This window comes from Nycticebus coucang, chromosome 24 (genome assembly GCF_027406575.1).
Source record: "Nycticebus coucang isolate mNycCou1 chromosome 24, mNycCou1.pri, whole genome shotgun sequence".
Classification (NCBI taxonomy): domain Eukaryota; kingdom Metazoa; phylum Chordata; class Mammalia; order Primates; family Lorisidae; genus Nycticebus; species Nycticebus coucang.
The window spans coordinates 27457802-27473731 of record NC_069803.1 but is presented as its reverse complement, the minus strand read 5'-3'; the positions used below and the strand labels follow the sequence as shown (position 1 = coordinate 27473731).

General features: G+C 48.2%; 1 protein-coding gene across 5 annotated transcripts in view; it reads left to right on the top strand.

The window, feature by feature from the left end:
* Nucleotides 1-284: 284 nt before the first annotated feature.
* The window catches only part of ZNF395 (zinc finger protein 395), a 40153-nt gene continuing 24507 nt past the window's right edge, over nucleotides 285-15930 (top strand). The window contains exon 1 of one of the 5 annotated variants that reach the window (XM_053578432.1): nucleotides 285-370. The gene's annotated coding sequence lies outside the window, so the exon portion shown is untranslated. Of the gene's footprint in view, nucleotides 371-622; nucleotides 664-835; nucleotides 878-899; nucleotides 1056-1622; nucleotides 3345-15930 lie in introns of those variants that run through there. The other 4 variants (XM_053578430.1, XM_053578427.1, XM_053578429.1 and 1 more) reach the window with 4 other exon arrangements.

The window sequence follows — 15930 nt, the reverse complement described above, 5'->3', positions numbered from 1 at the left end:
CCCACACCCCCACAGACCCTGGGCCCCCTCACTACCGTTGTGACTCTGGTCTTATCAATGAAAAACACAGAGCTACACAGTGGAGCAGCTTCAATTCCCCTTGTTACAAATTATCCAAACGCCAGAGCCTAACGGTGCCAAAAGCAACCAGAATTGTTTACATAAGGGTTGAAGACTAATAGTTAACTTTCTTCCTTTTAATTCCAGAAACAGTAAATAACGCCTCATTTTACAACTACAAGGGAGTGAGATGTCATGAAATGGGGAAGAAAACATTAAGTCAAAAGGAAAATGGGCAGGCTGGCTTCCAGCGCTCCCTCCCTCGCGCGTTCGCACACGCTCCGGGCCCCGCCGCCCCCGTCCAGCTCCGGTCCGTGGCTGCCCAGCTCTCTGGCTTCCCTTCCCGCCCTGGGGCAAGCTAGGCCTCTCTCAGCGAAGCCCGTCCCCGAGCCAGGCCTGGAAAAACAACAGCGAAAAACTTTGGCTCGGTTTGCAGTTCCCTGGAAAAAAGCAAACACTCAAGTTTGGTTCGGGACTGCAGCTGCCGGTTCCGACTTGGGGGCGGAAGGAGGGGGGTCACAACTCGGTCAGGTTCAAGTGCGCATGTGCGCCAGGAGTCGCTCGGGCACTTATTGAGCGCCGACTGTGTACGGGCGGTCCGGGGTGCGTATCCCAGGTGCGCGGCGGTGGGGTGGGGTGGCGCGCGCGGCAGGGAGCGCGCGGGGCGGGCGGGGACGCGCGGAGCTGGGGACCCGGCGCGGGCAGCGGGGGTGTGTCCTGAGTCCCTCCCGCTCGCTCGCTCGCTCGCTCGCTGGCTGGCGCGCTCATGCGCTCCCTTCCCGGGCGGGAATCCGGGCCGGGTTGTGGCCGCGGCCGCGTACGTGAGCACAGTGTCCCGGAGAGGGAGGGCAGGCCGGCCAGGTGGGCGCGAACCGAGCCTGGGCGGGCGGCCGGAGCGGAGCCGGGCCGCGGGCTGCGGCAGCTGCAGCCCGGAGCCGAGTCCCACCCCCCGAGCCGAAGCCGCCCGGCCGCGCCGCTGCTCGTGGCGGGCCGAGGTGAGCCGCGCGGGGACCTGGCGGCGCCGCAGCCGGAGACGGGGGCGGCCGCGAACTTCCCACGCTCGGCGCGCCGCGGGGGCCGGGGCGGCGGCCCGGGGGCCTGGGAGGCCGGCGCGGCCCGGCGGGGGCGCTGCGGCGGTGCCGGGGGTGGCGGGGTGGGGGTGGCCGCGGCTTTCGATCGCGCCGCCTTGTTTATCTCGCCCGTCGCCGGCTCTCCCATCAGAGCCTCCTCCCCAACTTTGGACGGGTGTCCCGAGTCGCCTCTCGCCGGCCGGCTGACCGGCTAAGCTGCCCCCTCCCGATCCTTTCCGGCTGGGCCGCCAGCCCAGCCCTCCCGGCGCCCCGCGCGTTCCTGCCCACTCCGGCGAGCGCTGGGCTGCGGGACCCGCGGCGCGACACACCCTCGGCCCGCGGGCTGCCCCGCACCCTCCTCCGGTGCTGGCCGGCGCCCCCGTGCGCTCTGCGCGCTCCCACCCGCCCCGCCTCACCCCTCGTCTTCCTCCCCCACCCTCCCTGCGGGTGGCACTGTGGGCATATGGGGTGTCCCCTGGGGGCCTGGACGAGGAGTTTGTCATGTGCAAACAATTTCAAAGGTACCGTTTTCTTCTCTGCTTGGAGTTCAGGACTCAGCTGACTCGGAGATCTAACGAAGCCCTCCTCCCAGGCGGAGAGGGGTGCTGTCGCCTCCTTGCTGATCAATTCCTGGGGGCTCTGGAGGACTAGGCAGCGTTCCCATGATGCCAGACTGGCCGACGCGGGGGTGGGGGTTGGGGAGGGTACCTAGAGATGGTCATTGCTTCTTTGCACCCCACTTTCTAGGAAAAGCCAACTGGGGCAGTTTGTGTCAAAGTGAGTGATCAACAGGTATTAAAGGCCTTCTTGACACCCTTCTGAGGTGTTGTGTAAACAGAGGTACCTGGTCTCAAGGAACTTGAAACACAGGGAAACGCAGCCCTCAGTTCACTGCCCAGGTCCTTTTGAGGAGCTTGTGTGTTTTCAGCAGGATGCCAGGTCCTTTGGGAGGTGGGGGAGACAAGCCACCTCAGGCTGCAGGAAGCCGCTGCACTAGGTGGAAGTGATTTGAGAGCTGCCGCTGCCTAAGTTAGTGTAAGCTGGGGTCAGGGGGCTATCAGATGAAGGGAATGGTGGAGGTGGGGAAGGGACTTGGAGTACTACACGTCTTGAAAGAAGTTGGGCAAAGACGAAAAGAAAAGAAGTAACAGGTGGCAGAGGTTGCAGAAGCCTCTGGAGCAGAAATTTACCCAGTTATCTCAGTGAGGCAGGAGGCAAAAGATAGGAGATGATTCCCCCCTAGGGCTCATAGTTGAAGGGACAGAGAGACTTGAGCATGGTAGTTCATGGTCATTTGTCAAATGCAAGGTATGGAAATAGTGATGTCAGAGGGCAGAGAAGGGAGCTGTGGGCAGGGATCACCAGGATGGTGAGGCCCATGAGATGGGCCACCAACTGGAAATAATTGTGGCTTTCCCGAGAGGCACGGAAATGGCCTTGGCCAGACCAGGGAATGTTTCTCGAACAGTAAAGTAAGAGATAAAGATGGAGAGGAACAATGGTTGAGATTGTGACAGTCCTAGAAAGCCAGATGGGGGACTTGCACTTCACCCTGTGTGTACTGGGAGTGACAGATACCGTGAAAGAGTATTTAGAAAGGTTTGTGGGAGTTGTGTTGGGAGACACATCAGTTAGTAGGCTGTTCTAGTGTGGAGTATCCAGGGTTTGGACTAGGATAATTGGAAATGAGGGGAGGTTTTAGAAACATTACTGTCAAAACGATCTATTTACAGAGGCCGGGTGAAGGGAAGAGATGAATGGAAATTAATGCTTTTTGGAAATTGATTATACACCAGGTCCTCAGAACTGTGGTGTAGTTGGTAACTTGAAAAATCAGAAATGTGTGTTTAGAAGAGAAGTAACCGGCTGCTTAGGCTGTAGTGAAGTTTCTTATATCTGCTAAGATATCCAAAGGGTGTCCTGTGAGCAGCTGCTGTGCTGAGGTTGGTGGGAAGCCAAGGAGGATGGTGGAGAGGCTGCCAAGACGAGGAGAGGGAAAGCGCTTCGAGGATAAGTGCAGAGTCTTCTCGGTAACAGGGGCAGTGGAGGGTGCTACTGAGTGGGACTCAAGGTCTGAATCGAAGGGATTCTGCTTGGCCTCCAGTATTGCCGTTGGGATTACATTGCTTGTTGCTGAACCCTAAAGCTGAAGAAACAACTCTTGGCAGTTGGGCTCCGAAGAGGAGGAGCTTGTGGACTCTGCTTGTCTTGAGGGTGAGATAGGAGGTTGGAGGGAAGGAGAGTGGGATTTGCTAAAGGTGTAAATTGTTGGGCTTTGAAACTTGGTTGAACTTTGCTCATGGGTGGGGAGAGGGGGGAGAAACAAAATGACCTAAGGAGGGGGGAGGAAATTTAGGGCCTAGAGAGAGATTGTCCCTCCCAAGGCCTGGCCCATCCCAGCCCCAACCAGTTGCTCATTCCCAGGATCCTGGGGGAACCACAGGCAGAGGGGAGCTGCTGCTGTTTTCCTTGAGCTTTGAATTCAGCTTTCTTCTTGTGAGGATTGACTTAGAGTGATTTGCTGAGCAAATTCCCCAAGCCTCAACTTGCAGCATCTGAATTTGAATGATGATTGCAAAAAGTTGCAGAATGAGCTGAGAATGTAATGATGGTTACTTAGCCTCCTTGTTTCTCTGAGATGCAGGATCACTGAACTAACAAGAGAAGGAGGACTTGTGGGGGACAGTGTTGTGTGGGGGTGTTGGAGCAGTTTTTTTTTTTAATTGGGAATATCTGACTGTCTGAAAAAAATTATTGCATGGAGCAGCTTTTCTAACTTACTCATTGTAGAGCAGTGTTACCTGCACCGTACTGACCATGACCCATATTGACAAATTACATAGTGACCTAGTATATACGATCATGTATGTAAAATCTAATTTAAGTGCAAGAAGTATCCCACCTTTTGCTTGGCACAGTTTCCTCCAACATTTCTATTTTCTGTTTCATTATTTTTCATTTAAAAGTGCCATTGTCTCCCACTAAGTTGATACAACCATTCTTACCAATTATGACCCACAGGTTGAAAAAAACTGTGGATTTTCATAGTCATTAAGTATTTAGTAAGCTGTTCATGTGCAGAGCTACCATGACTAGTGCTGGAGGTGGAAGGAAGCACAGGGCAGAGGTGGAACGTTTACAGTCTAGTTGGAGAGAGAAGATATCACTTAATTAAGGCAAGATGATTAACGACAAATTGAAAAATTAGTACCTGTAGGGTTTAGAGACAGGGGGAGTGATCTGTGCTGGTGTGACTTGGAAGAACTTTTTAGCTAAGGAAGGAGGGCTGGGATGAACTGTTTGGGATCTCTGCTGGTGCCACAGAGGTGGGTGGGAGGCGTAAGTGAGCAAAGGCTTGGAGTTAAGAACGTGTCCCGTGTACTGGTGGAAGAGGAAGGAACCGAGGATTCTTATTAAAGAGGAGGGAGAAGCAGGCTGGAAATGTGGGTTGGGGTCATGGTAGGGATTGTAAACAGGTGGCCCATGGGATGTTTTAAGCCTGTAGATATGTTATAGTTTAGACTACACAAAGGTTTCAAAAAATTCGGAACAGCCCAGAAAACCTGTGGATTTGTAACCCTTTTCTTTTTTTAAAATTATATATATATATATATAATATATATGTATATTTTATTTATTTATTTATTTTCCCCCCAGTTTTTTAGCCAGGGCTGGATTTGAACCCACCACGCTTGGCATGTGGGGCCAGTGCCCTACTCCTTGAGCCACAGGTGCAGCCCTGTAGCCCTTTTCAAGAGTCAGATCTAGTGGCCCTCTCCAGCGTCCCCTGTGTACAGGGTGGGGCTTAGGGTCTTCGTGCTCTTGGTTGCCTTACTCCAGTTGGTTTACATTCTCTGCGTAGTCCTGTAGGCGTTTGGCTCTGTGGCCTCAGTGGCCTCAGTTTTCAGGAGACTCGAATGCCAAGCCAGGGAACTGGGATCACCGTCATTGGCTCTGGATAGGCACTGGAGGATTCCTGGTAGGAGTGTGACATTATGGAATCTGAGCTATTTGTGTGCACCGGATTTGTTTTAGGCAAGTCAACAGCACTTTTTGAGAAGCTGCTGGCTGGGACTTTGAAATATTTTTATGATGATTGGAATGGAGTTCGAGAAGGCTTTGACTTGTATGTATTCTGCACTGTGAGGCAAATTTCTGGTGACCCCAGTATCTCTCAAGCCTTGCCGTTTTCTACTGCTAGCTGGCATGAGCAGGGGGTGGCTCCTGGCACGTATCTCTAAGAGTGATGTCGAGATAATAACTTGGTGAGATGTGAGTCACAGCCAGCAAATGCTAGATGACATGAGAGTCTCAGGAGCTTGGTGTTAATGTCAGTGACTCCTAAACAAGTGGCCTGATTTGGGGGCCAGTTGAAGTAAGCACAGGAATCTGTGGACTACCGCAGTCTGGTTTACCACCCATGATTGAGATCGCGTCTCAGGTGACCTGCAAACGAGAGGAACTGACCGACTGTTACCGAACTTTCTACAGGTAGGGCCAAGATACAATTATTTGAAAATGCTGCTTTTGCAACATTAAAGAAAGTTGACACTGAAGCACATTTTGCAAAGATAGGATGCAAGGATAACCTTGCTGAATAGTATGCAATTAAATCCATTTCCTGTTTCATGTACTGGTTTGGATACTAGACCAGAGGAATGGTCCAGGGGCCATGGTACATTTTGGCCTTAGTAACATATTACTTAACAGTTTCTTAAGATACGATGGTGCCTATTAAAACATAAGTAGTAAAATGTGGGCTGGATGGTGTTACTAATTTAATTTGACAATCATATGCAAAAACTGTTAATTACAGGCACTGAGTCAGTCTGGAACGAGGTCTGAAGAAAAGTGCCATAGGGTTCTGTTCTTGGCTTTGATCTGTTGGACATTTTTCCAATGTTGTGGGTGAAGACAGAGAAGGTATGTTTATGAGATTTGTTAGTGGTGCAGAGGTGGGAGAGATTGCTTATTTCACAGATACACAAGGTTCAAACTCATCTAGAATGAAGGACCTAAACTAAAAAACAAAATAACTGGGCCAGGGCACAGTGGCTCACGCCTGTAATCCCAGCATTCTGGGAAACCAAGGCAGGAGGATTGATTGAGGTCAGGTGTTTGAGACAAGAGCAAGAGCGAGATCCGTCTCTATAAAAGATAGAAAAATGAGGGCAGTGCCTGTGGCTCAAAGGAGTAGGGCGCCAGCCCCATGTGCTGGAGGTGGCGGGTTTCAAACCCAGCACTGGCCAAAAACTGCCAAAAAAAAAGAAAAATTAATCAAGTGAGGTGGCTGAGGCTGGGGGATAGCTTGAGTTCAGGAATTTGAGTTTGCAGTGAGCTGTGGTGATGCCAGCATGCTCTAGCCAGGGTGATAGAGCAAAAGTCTGTCTCAAAAACAGAAAAGAAAGGTCAGGTGTTTGAGACCAGCCTGAGCAAAAGCGAGATCTGTCTCTATAAAAGATAGAAAAATTAGCCAAGTGCGGTGGCTGAGGCTAGAGCTGAGGAATTTGGGTTTGCAGGGAGCTGTGGTGACGCCAGTGTGCTCTAGCCAGGGTGACAGAGCAAAAGTCTGTCTCAAAAAACAAACAAAAAACAGGAAAGAAATTCAGTAAGGGATAAATGTAAAGTTTAAAAAATTTGAATGGTGATGTTCCAAGGTACTCATATCTTCTGATAATCCCATTTCTTGGGATATAGCTGAGACCCTATCCAAAATGCAGATGATGTTTTATGCATAGAGATTTTTTTTTTAAAACTACAATGAAAAATTGGAAATACCTAAATCCCCAATGGTGCGAGTTTTGAAGGATGTGTCTTTATAATGGAATGTGATGAAGTAAATTAAAAATAATGTTTAGGAATCATTTTAAAATAATAAAGAAAAATGTTTCTGCTAAAAGTTAAGGTGCATCCACAATATGATCTCAAATGTTAAAAAGAAAATGCTTAGAAAATGGAAGGAAATATAATACTAATACCAAAATACGAACACTGGCTGCTTCTTGATGGGTTGAGGTGAGTGACTTTCCTTTTTCCCCATTTTTATTTTATTATTTATGTTTTCTATTGTGTGTATATATTTCACAGTGGGAAAAATGCTACTGTTTTAAAAACATTTTATCCTTCAAGGACAGGATAGGTCACTCAGTGATTAATCTTGAGTACTCATCTGCTGTGTATTAAGTACTGAGTTAGGCATTACAGTCACAAAATAAGACTCAGTCCTTGACCTGAAGTTGGTGCAGGTGCGTGATGAGGGCAGGTTATGTGGGAAAAAGTCTTGGGATTTTTTTGTCGTTCATGAGTTTGATGTGAGCCTTGACTGGGATGAGGCTTTTAAAAAGTTGAAAGCAGTTCATACCTGGATCAGAAATTTAGCGATCCACCCATAAGATCTAGTCTAAATGATCTCTGCTGGTTATGTGACATTTGAACAACTTGGGAGCCAAGATTTAAAAGGAACATGAGCTAGCAAGACTTGATTCATGGCTTGGTGCCTGTGGCTCAGGCGGCTAAGGCGCTAGCCACATACACCTGAGCTGGCAGGTTCGAATCCAGCCCGTGCCTGCCAAACAACAATGATAGCTGCAGTCAAAAAATAGCTGGGCGTTGTGGCGGGTGCCTGTGCTCCCAGCTACTTGGGAGGCTGAGGCAAGAGAATCGCTTGAGCCCAGGAGTTGAGGTTGCTGTGAGCTGTGACATTACAGCACTCTATCCAGGGTGACATAGTGAGAATCTGTCTGAAAAAAAAAAGAGAAATGGGCCTTTCCTTAGATGCTGGATTCTCCATGTGGCTTGGAGGACCTAGAAGTGCCCTTGAGTTTCTCCTTTCCACTTTGTGTCCCCCAGGGTGGACACATGTCACCAGGAATAGTGCATTTGTCATCCTCATTGAGCCCGAGCATTTTGATTGCTCTCCAGAAAGCACTTTAAAGAAACTTTCTAGGAAAGCATATATTTAGTTTATGTCAGACAATAAGTTTGTGGTTTGAGTTAATTTTTTTTAATTTTTGCATTTTTATTATTTATAACTTATATGGAGAAATGTTTATTTAGAGTCACTTTGCTCAGATTTCACCTAAATATATGGTTTATTTAGAATCCACCCTGAATATTTAAAATTTCTAGGTCTTTGTTCCTGATATTTTTGGATTACTTTTGTTGTTGCTGTTGTTATTAGGGGCGCTGCTGGGGCAAAATCACGAACCGAAGTTTCTTCGCTCTGCAAAGAGAATAGAGTTTTATCTCATCTTGGGAGACTATCACAAGATGATTTATGGCTCCATGTGATTCATACTCACATTTTGGCTTTTGACAAATCAGTATTTGGCAAGAGAGTGTTCCCTTTCCTCACGTAGTAAAGCAATTTTGGGGGTACACTGACGTAAAGAATAGCAGCCTTAGATATATGTAAAAAGTGTAGGGCGGCACCTGTGGCTCAGTGAGTAGGGCACCGGCCCCATATACTGAGGGTGGCCGGTTCAAACCCAGCCTTGGCCAAATTGCAATAAAAAATAGCCGGGCGGGCGGCACCTGTGGCTCAGTCGGTAGGGCGCCAGCCCCATATGCTGAGGGTGGCGGGTTCAAACCCGGCCCCGGCCAAACTGCAACCAAAAAATAGCTGGGTGTTGTGGCGGGTGCCTGTAGTCCCAGCTACTCGGGAGGCTGAGGCAGGAGAATCGCTTAAGCCCAGGAGTTGGAGGTTGCTGTGAGCTGTGTGAGGCCATGGCACTCTACCGAGGGCCATAAAGTGAGACTCTGTCTCTACAATAAAAAAAAAAAAAAAAGCCGGGCGTTGTGGTGGGCGCCTGTAGTCCCAGCTACTCGGGAGGCTGAGGCAAGAGAATTGCCTAGCCCAGGAGTTGGAGGTTGCTGTGAGCTGTGACTCCACGGCACTCTACTGAGGGCGATAAAGTGAGACTGTCTCAAAAAAAAAAAGTGTAGGCAGAACTTGGTTATTTGGACTAAAGTCAGTTTTTGTACACTCTCTGACGATGGGTTCGGATCTCCTTTATCTGTGTCATTAGAGCCTCGAATGGTGTCTGTCACATTGACGGTGCTTGTGGAATTGCTGTGAATTTGTTCCCTGGGACACGTACAGTAGGTATGGGAAAAAGTTAGACTAACAAAATTTTTTAAAAAATAAACTATGATAAGAAGTAACAGTTCTCAGCCTTTTTTGTCCTTTGAGAATCAGGAAACCATAAACCTCTGTTAGTAAATACAATCCCATTCAGTGGCTGTTTTTCAAAGTATAGGAGGAACGAAAACCTCCCTCTCCTGTATTTTTGATTCTGCTGCTGAAAATGAATTGCTCTTGGTGCGCTGTTTTAACATTCGTGTGTCCTGTATCCATTTTAATCTTGTTATCTATTTTTATGGCGACTGTCGCCATGGTACTCAGCCTCCTTATATAGCACAACAGAGATTTCTGACTTCTGATAGGACAGCTCAAAGTTCTGCACAGCTGGGAGAGAAACTCTGTTTGAGTAGTGTTTTTTTTCTTTTTTAATTGAGGTATAATTTACATGCAGCGAAACACTCAGATCTCAAGTGTGCTGTTTAATCAGTTTTGACAAAGGAGCATCAAGACAAAACGTTTCTATCACCCCCAGACAGGTTCCCTGTGACCATTTCCAGATAAGCCCCAGCCCCAACCAGAAGTACCACAAATCTGATTTCTATCACCAGAGGTTAGTGTTGTCTGGTAGCATCTTGAGGTCATAATTTTGTGTTTCTGAGGTCTTTGTAGAGCTTTGGAGAAGTGTGTGTTTAAAAGCCAGTACCCTCTATGGTTAGGTGGCCCCAGTAAGTAAATAATAATGTTTTATTTGAGTTTATCTAATGGGTTGTTCATATTCTTACTCCACATTAGCCCAAGAGCTCTGGATTTATGTTAGGAATCCCCAGGCACAGACAGCTAGGCCCAGGGTGGAGGGCTGCCTTATCAGAGGAGTGTGTGTGTGTGTGTGTGTGTGTGAGAGAGAGAGAGTGTGTGTCTGTTTTCGTTTCTTGTCTTGGAGAGATTCAGTGCTGGGTCAGGAAGGCTGGAATTACTTCTAGGACCTGTCTTTGGATTACCAGGAGCTCCCTGAACATGCTTCCTCTTGTTTTCCTGCCTCCTCCTTGAACTAGCATATAAATTTAACGATCCACAGTGTTACAGAGCTCGGCTTGTCATAAGGAAACAAGAGCTGTGTTTTCAGAGCCAGCGCACAGCTACGCACGGCCGAGTGCTCAGCCTCCTGCAAGCACAGGCCAGATTCACGTTGAAATTGCCCTCAGACACATTACTGAAATGTATCGAACAGGGTCTGTTTCTTCTCCTTTTTAAAAAAATTAAAATGATTAAGTGGAATTATCACTATCCTGGTAATATATGAACACATTCTCTGCAGAGAATGGGCAAAGCTTCCCAAGCAAGCAAAAAGTCTTCCTTGAGACCACTCCTAACCCTAGCAGAGATTAACACTGTCACGCATTTGTTGTGGTCTTCAGATACTCTGTAGACTACTTGCCTTTCTACCTGTAGGACTCACGAACAGTCCTGGGCATTGTGCTGCTGTTTCCCCTCCCCTGCTCCCTAGTACACTTGGTGATTGTTCTCTGTTTGTCTGGACAGGTCTTCTGGATTTTGCAGAACTCCTGCCTGGCTTCCCTTAGAATCAGAAGGCTAACTAGTTATTTTGTCTTTTCCCTAGTTGTTAGGCACTTAAAGTTATTTCCAAATCCTTTTCTGTTATAAACATTGTTGTAAAATGTTGCCACCCATGCCTCTTTACAGCACCTGTGAATTTTCTCGAGGGTAGATGCTGAGAAAATAGAATTGCTGGGTAATTGAGTTATTTATTTATTTATTTTCTTCTTGAGGTGGAGGCTCACTTTGTCACCCTGGGTAATCTTGGGCTCAAGAGATCCTCTTGCCTCAGCCTCCCAAGTAGCTGAGATTACAGGCGCCCGCCACAATGGCCATCTATTTTTAGAGATGGGGTCTTGCTCTTGTTCAGGCTGGTCTGGAAGTCCTGAGCTCAAGCAATCCACCTGCCTCAGCTTCCCAGAGTACTAGGATTACAGGTGTGAGCTACTATGCCTGGCCTTGAGTACTTCTTTTTTTTTTGCAGTTTTTGGCTGGGGTCAGGTTTGAACCCACCACCTCCAGTATAAGGGGCCAGCGCCCTACTCCCTTGAGCCACAGGCGCTGCGCTGGCCTTGAGTACTTTAATTGCACATTTCAGGGTCAGTTCTTCCCTTAAGAGTTAATACAGACCAGGGGTCTGTTTGCCCTGTGCTCAGACATTCAGCAGTTATTTTAAAATGAGAGCAGGATTTGGAGTGTGCTGTGTGTGCTCACCTGCCCTGCAGGTCATGGACGTTGGTGCTGGTTGGTGAGAAGGGTTGGTGTCAGGGAGGGCTCCTCTGGGCCCCATGGTCAATTCCGTCTGTTCCCTGCCACGTCCCACCCCACCCCGCCAGCCCCTGAGGACTTTGGCCTAGATGTCGATAGTGGTTGTGTGGAGAAGAATCAGGCTGGAGTGCAGCCCATTGTGAACTGGAGAGGGAATTCTAAACCGAATCCGCTCTCCCTGGAGACCCTCACCACACCCGTAACTCTTCTCCATGCAGCTTGAATACTTGAGCCAAGGGTGAGGCGTTGGGGACACAGGTTTTTTAATCTAGACCGCTGCCACGTTGCCTTCTTAGCAGTTTGGGTTAAGGCCAGAAGCACGGCGTGTGTCTCTGTTTTTGACACTTGTGGCCTTCCTCTCTTGCTCTCTGCAGAACACCTGGAAAATATGTGTGAGTCCTATCAGGTCAAACCCTTGCGTTAGGAGCCAGTGTAACAAGGTGGGGGGGTTGCGGCTGTGCCCTTCTCGAAGACAGCTCTGTGGCTGGCTGTGTGCTGGTGTCCCTGTGACCCAGCTGGCGAGAGGCAGAGCCCCTTTGCAGCCTTCGGATTCTAATGCCAATGTTAATGAACCTGAGGCTCTGCCTCAGGTCCAGGGGACCCTTGTCCCTACTCAGTGTGCAGCCAGTCATGCTCGCTGGGGGTCTGCTGGGATCTCTTCTCTGGTCCTCTATTGTCATTTCAGGATTTGGTGGCTAGGGCTGCACTCCCCCAACACAGTTGGTAGATCCTCTCTGGGCCCTCTTGGCCTCGACGTCTCACCTTGCCCGCGCCTCGCCCTCCCACGTGGCCGGGATGACGGCCTCTGGCTTTACGCGTCATCTTTCCCGACCAGCGTTTGCAGTGCACACTATTTTCTGATTTTGTTGGCAGGTGGACTGGGGTGGGCAGTGTGCTTCTTTTTGTTTTTAGTACTTTTGCAGTTACAGTGGTGCTGGAGGAAATGTCTTTTCTTCTTTTTGGTCTGCGTGACCATAGAGTGATGGTCTGATTCACAGTGACATAGCCCTCACTGGGCATGACTTTAGCACAGAGCTCTGGCATGGTTTTGGTTTTTCTCTTTAATCTCTTACACTGCCCTTTGTTTTTTGTTTTTTTTTTTTTAAGAGAGAGAATGTTTCACTTTGTTGCCCTCGGTAGAGTGCTGTGGTGTCACAGCTCACAGCAACCTCCAGCTCTTGGGCTTAGGCACTTCTTTTGCCTCAGCCTCCCGAGTAGCCGGGACTATAGGCGCTTGCCACAACACCCGGCTGTTTTTTTTTGTTGTTGTTGCAGTTTGGCTGGGGCCGAGTTCAAACCCGCCACCCTCGGTATATGGGGCCAGTGCCCTACTCACTGAGCCACAGGCACTGCCCTGCCCTTTGTTGATGTTAAAATTTAACACCCTTTCTACCCCCTTTGTACAAACTTTTTTTCCCTTTCCCGACAGAGTCTCATTTTATTGTCCTCAGTAGAGTGCCGTGCTGTCACATAGCTCACAGCAACCTCCTGTTCTTGGACGGAGGTGATTCTCCTGAGTAGCCGGACTACAGGTGCTCACCACAATGTCTGGCTATTTTTTTGTTGTTGTTACAGTTCGGCCAGGACTGGGTTTGAACCTGTGACCCTCGGTATATGGGGCCGGTGCCCTACTCACTGAGTCACAGGGGCTGCCCTGTACAAGCTCTTATCATCTTCCCATAAGTTTGGCTCTTCACTGTGCAGAATTTGTCTTCTCTCTCTCTCTTTTTTTTAAGGCTAACATTTATAGTATATTATGTGCCGGGCATGGTGCTCAGTATTCAATGTGCATTTTCTTACAATTTCCTGGGTGAATCAGAATCTTTAGGAAGAGGAGCTTGGTGACTCTTAAAAAAGAACCAACCGGGTGGCACCTGTGGCTCAGTGAGTAGGGCGCTGGCCCCATATACCGAGGGTGGTGGGTTCAAACGCGGCTCCGGCCAAACTTAAACAAACAAACAAAAAAAAGCTGGGCATTGTGGCAGTTGCCTGTAGTCCCAGCTATTTGGAAGGCAAGAGAATTGCCTAAGTCCAAGAGTTGGAAGTTGCTGTGAGCTGTGATGCCACGGCACTCTACCGAGGGCGACAAAGTAAGGCTCTTGTCTCTAAAGAAAGAAAAAAAAAGAAAAGGTCAGTGCCTGTGGCTCAAGGAGTAGGGCGCCAGCCCTGGCCAAAAGCTGCAAAAAAAAAAAAAAAAGAGATCCAACCAACTAAACAAACAAAAAAAACCACAAGGCACTTTTGGGGAAAAAAATTCATTGCCTTGTTAGGGCCCCAAATTATCCTCTGGTGTAGCAACCAATGGTTTTCTCATTTTACAGATGAGGAAACTGAGACACAGAAAGGTAAGGTTGGGCGGCACCTGTGGCTCAAAGGGGTGGGGCGCCAGCCCCATATGCAGGAGGTGGCAGGTTCAAACCCAGCCCCGGCCAGAAACTGCAAAAAAGAAAAAAAAAAAAAAGAAAGGTAAGGTTGTTTGCTCAAGGTCACATGACTGGGAAGTCTGCAACATTGATGATTTCATTATGCATTGTTTTTGGGATTCATACAAGGGCAAAATAAGAATAATTGTAGCCCTGATCCTGGGGGAGCCCCACCCTCAATGCTCTGCTGTCATAATGCCCATTTCCCTTTCCATGCCACAACCACGAACACCGCATACTCTTGGCAACCTGAGTTTTTAATTGTAAGGAAGCCTTAGACAGCAGTTCTCAACCTGTGGGTTGCGACCCCTTCGTAACAATGAAAATACATCACGGCATTAGTAAGGTTGAGAACCACTGCCTTAAGAGGCCATCTAATCTAGACTTCCAGTGCATAATTTTCTACAACATAGTGGAAAGAGCATATAGTTTTTGGAATCAGACATACTGGGACACATATTTGAGTTCTGTCACTTTCTGGCTGGCTCTGTGACCTTAGGGACATTTCTCAACCTCCCTAAGACTCCACTTGTCTGTAAAACGTGGATGATGGTGGATTAAATGAGATACAGTCTGTGAAATGCTTAGCAAAGTGACTGGTATATAAGTCTCTGATAGCTATTATGATAGCTATTAGAACTTTCCAGAAGGAACATCAGTCTTCTAAAGGCTGCAGATTACCTATAAGGTTTCTTATTACTCTCTTGCCTGTTTATTCCATAACATTTTTTTTCTTTCTTTCTTTTTTTTTTGCGACAGAGTCACAAGCTGTCACCCTGGGTAGAGTACGTGGCATCAAGCTCACGGCAACCTCAAACTCTTGGGCTTCAGCGATTCTCTTGCCTTAGCCTCCCAAGTAGCTGGGACTACAGGCGTCTGCCATGATGCCAGGCTATTTTTTTGTTGCAGTTGACACTGTTGTTTTAGCTGGCCCAGTGCGGGTTCGAATCCACCAGCCTTGGTGTACATGGCCAGCGCCCTACCCGTTGAGCTACAGGCACCACCCTATTCCATAACATTTGTAATGAAGTACTTAGATGTGATTTTATTCCTTGGGAACATCCCACTGTTTTCTTCTGCTGGCCTTGATGTATACCTGCTGGCCTGATGAGGGGCTGAGACTGGTGTCAGCTGCCTGGAGTGACCTCCTGAGGCTCACAGGCACCTGTGTCTCCGCAGCCTCTTGAGTGCTGATTTTATCCCTCACTTCTCTGGAAGCTCTCTTTGATTGATCCCCATTTATTTTGTCACTTGGGCTCAGAATATCCTCACCAGTGAGCGTCACCTGATCAGTGCTGCCACCCTGTCGGTTTCAGGAAATTTTCAGGAAAAGCGTCGGAGTGAGCACCCCGACGGCCCCGGTAGAGCGGAGTGGATGCCCGTTCAGCCTGTTTCTTCCTCCCCGTTTCTTCTCTGAGCTCATTCTCAGCCCCGCAATTACTGGGGCATAAAGATTCCTTAAATGGCTTCCTTCAGAGAAAGATACGTTTGAGGCATTTCCTTAGCGGTTTGTGCCCTGGGCGGGCCCCTCCCCCACACTGGTCATTTTCCACATCATATTTCAAAGATCTGCTCTGATGGTGTCTCTTTTCTCGTAGCTGAAGCTGACTTTCTGTTTTGGGGGGAGGAAACGTGTCTCCCTCAATCACCAGTCACTCAGAAGACTTTTTTTTTTAAAGACTCATAACACATTTTATTTTGACTTATTTAACTTATGTCAGAAACTTAAAATTTGAACATGATGTTCATCTGACTTGATGGGCTTAATTCTAAAAACCATCTTTTTGTTTTTATCAGGCTTCAGTGTGCTGAATGTTTTTTGCATTTCTCTGAAAGACGCAAACGCTCATTCATTCATCTCATTGTACGACACAAATATATGAGTGTAGCTCCGGAGCATATTAAGTGCTTTTATACACAAGTGCTGGCTGTGTGAACCAGGTGGAAGCTCAATTAAGTCCCAGATTTTTTA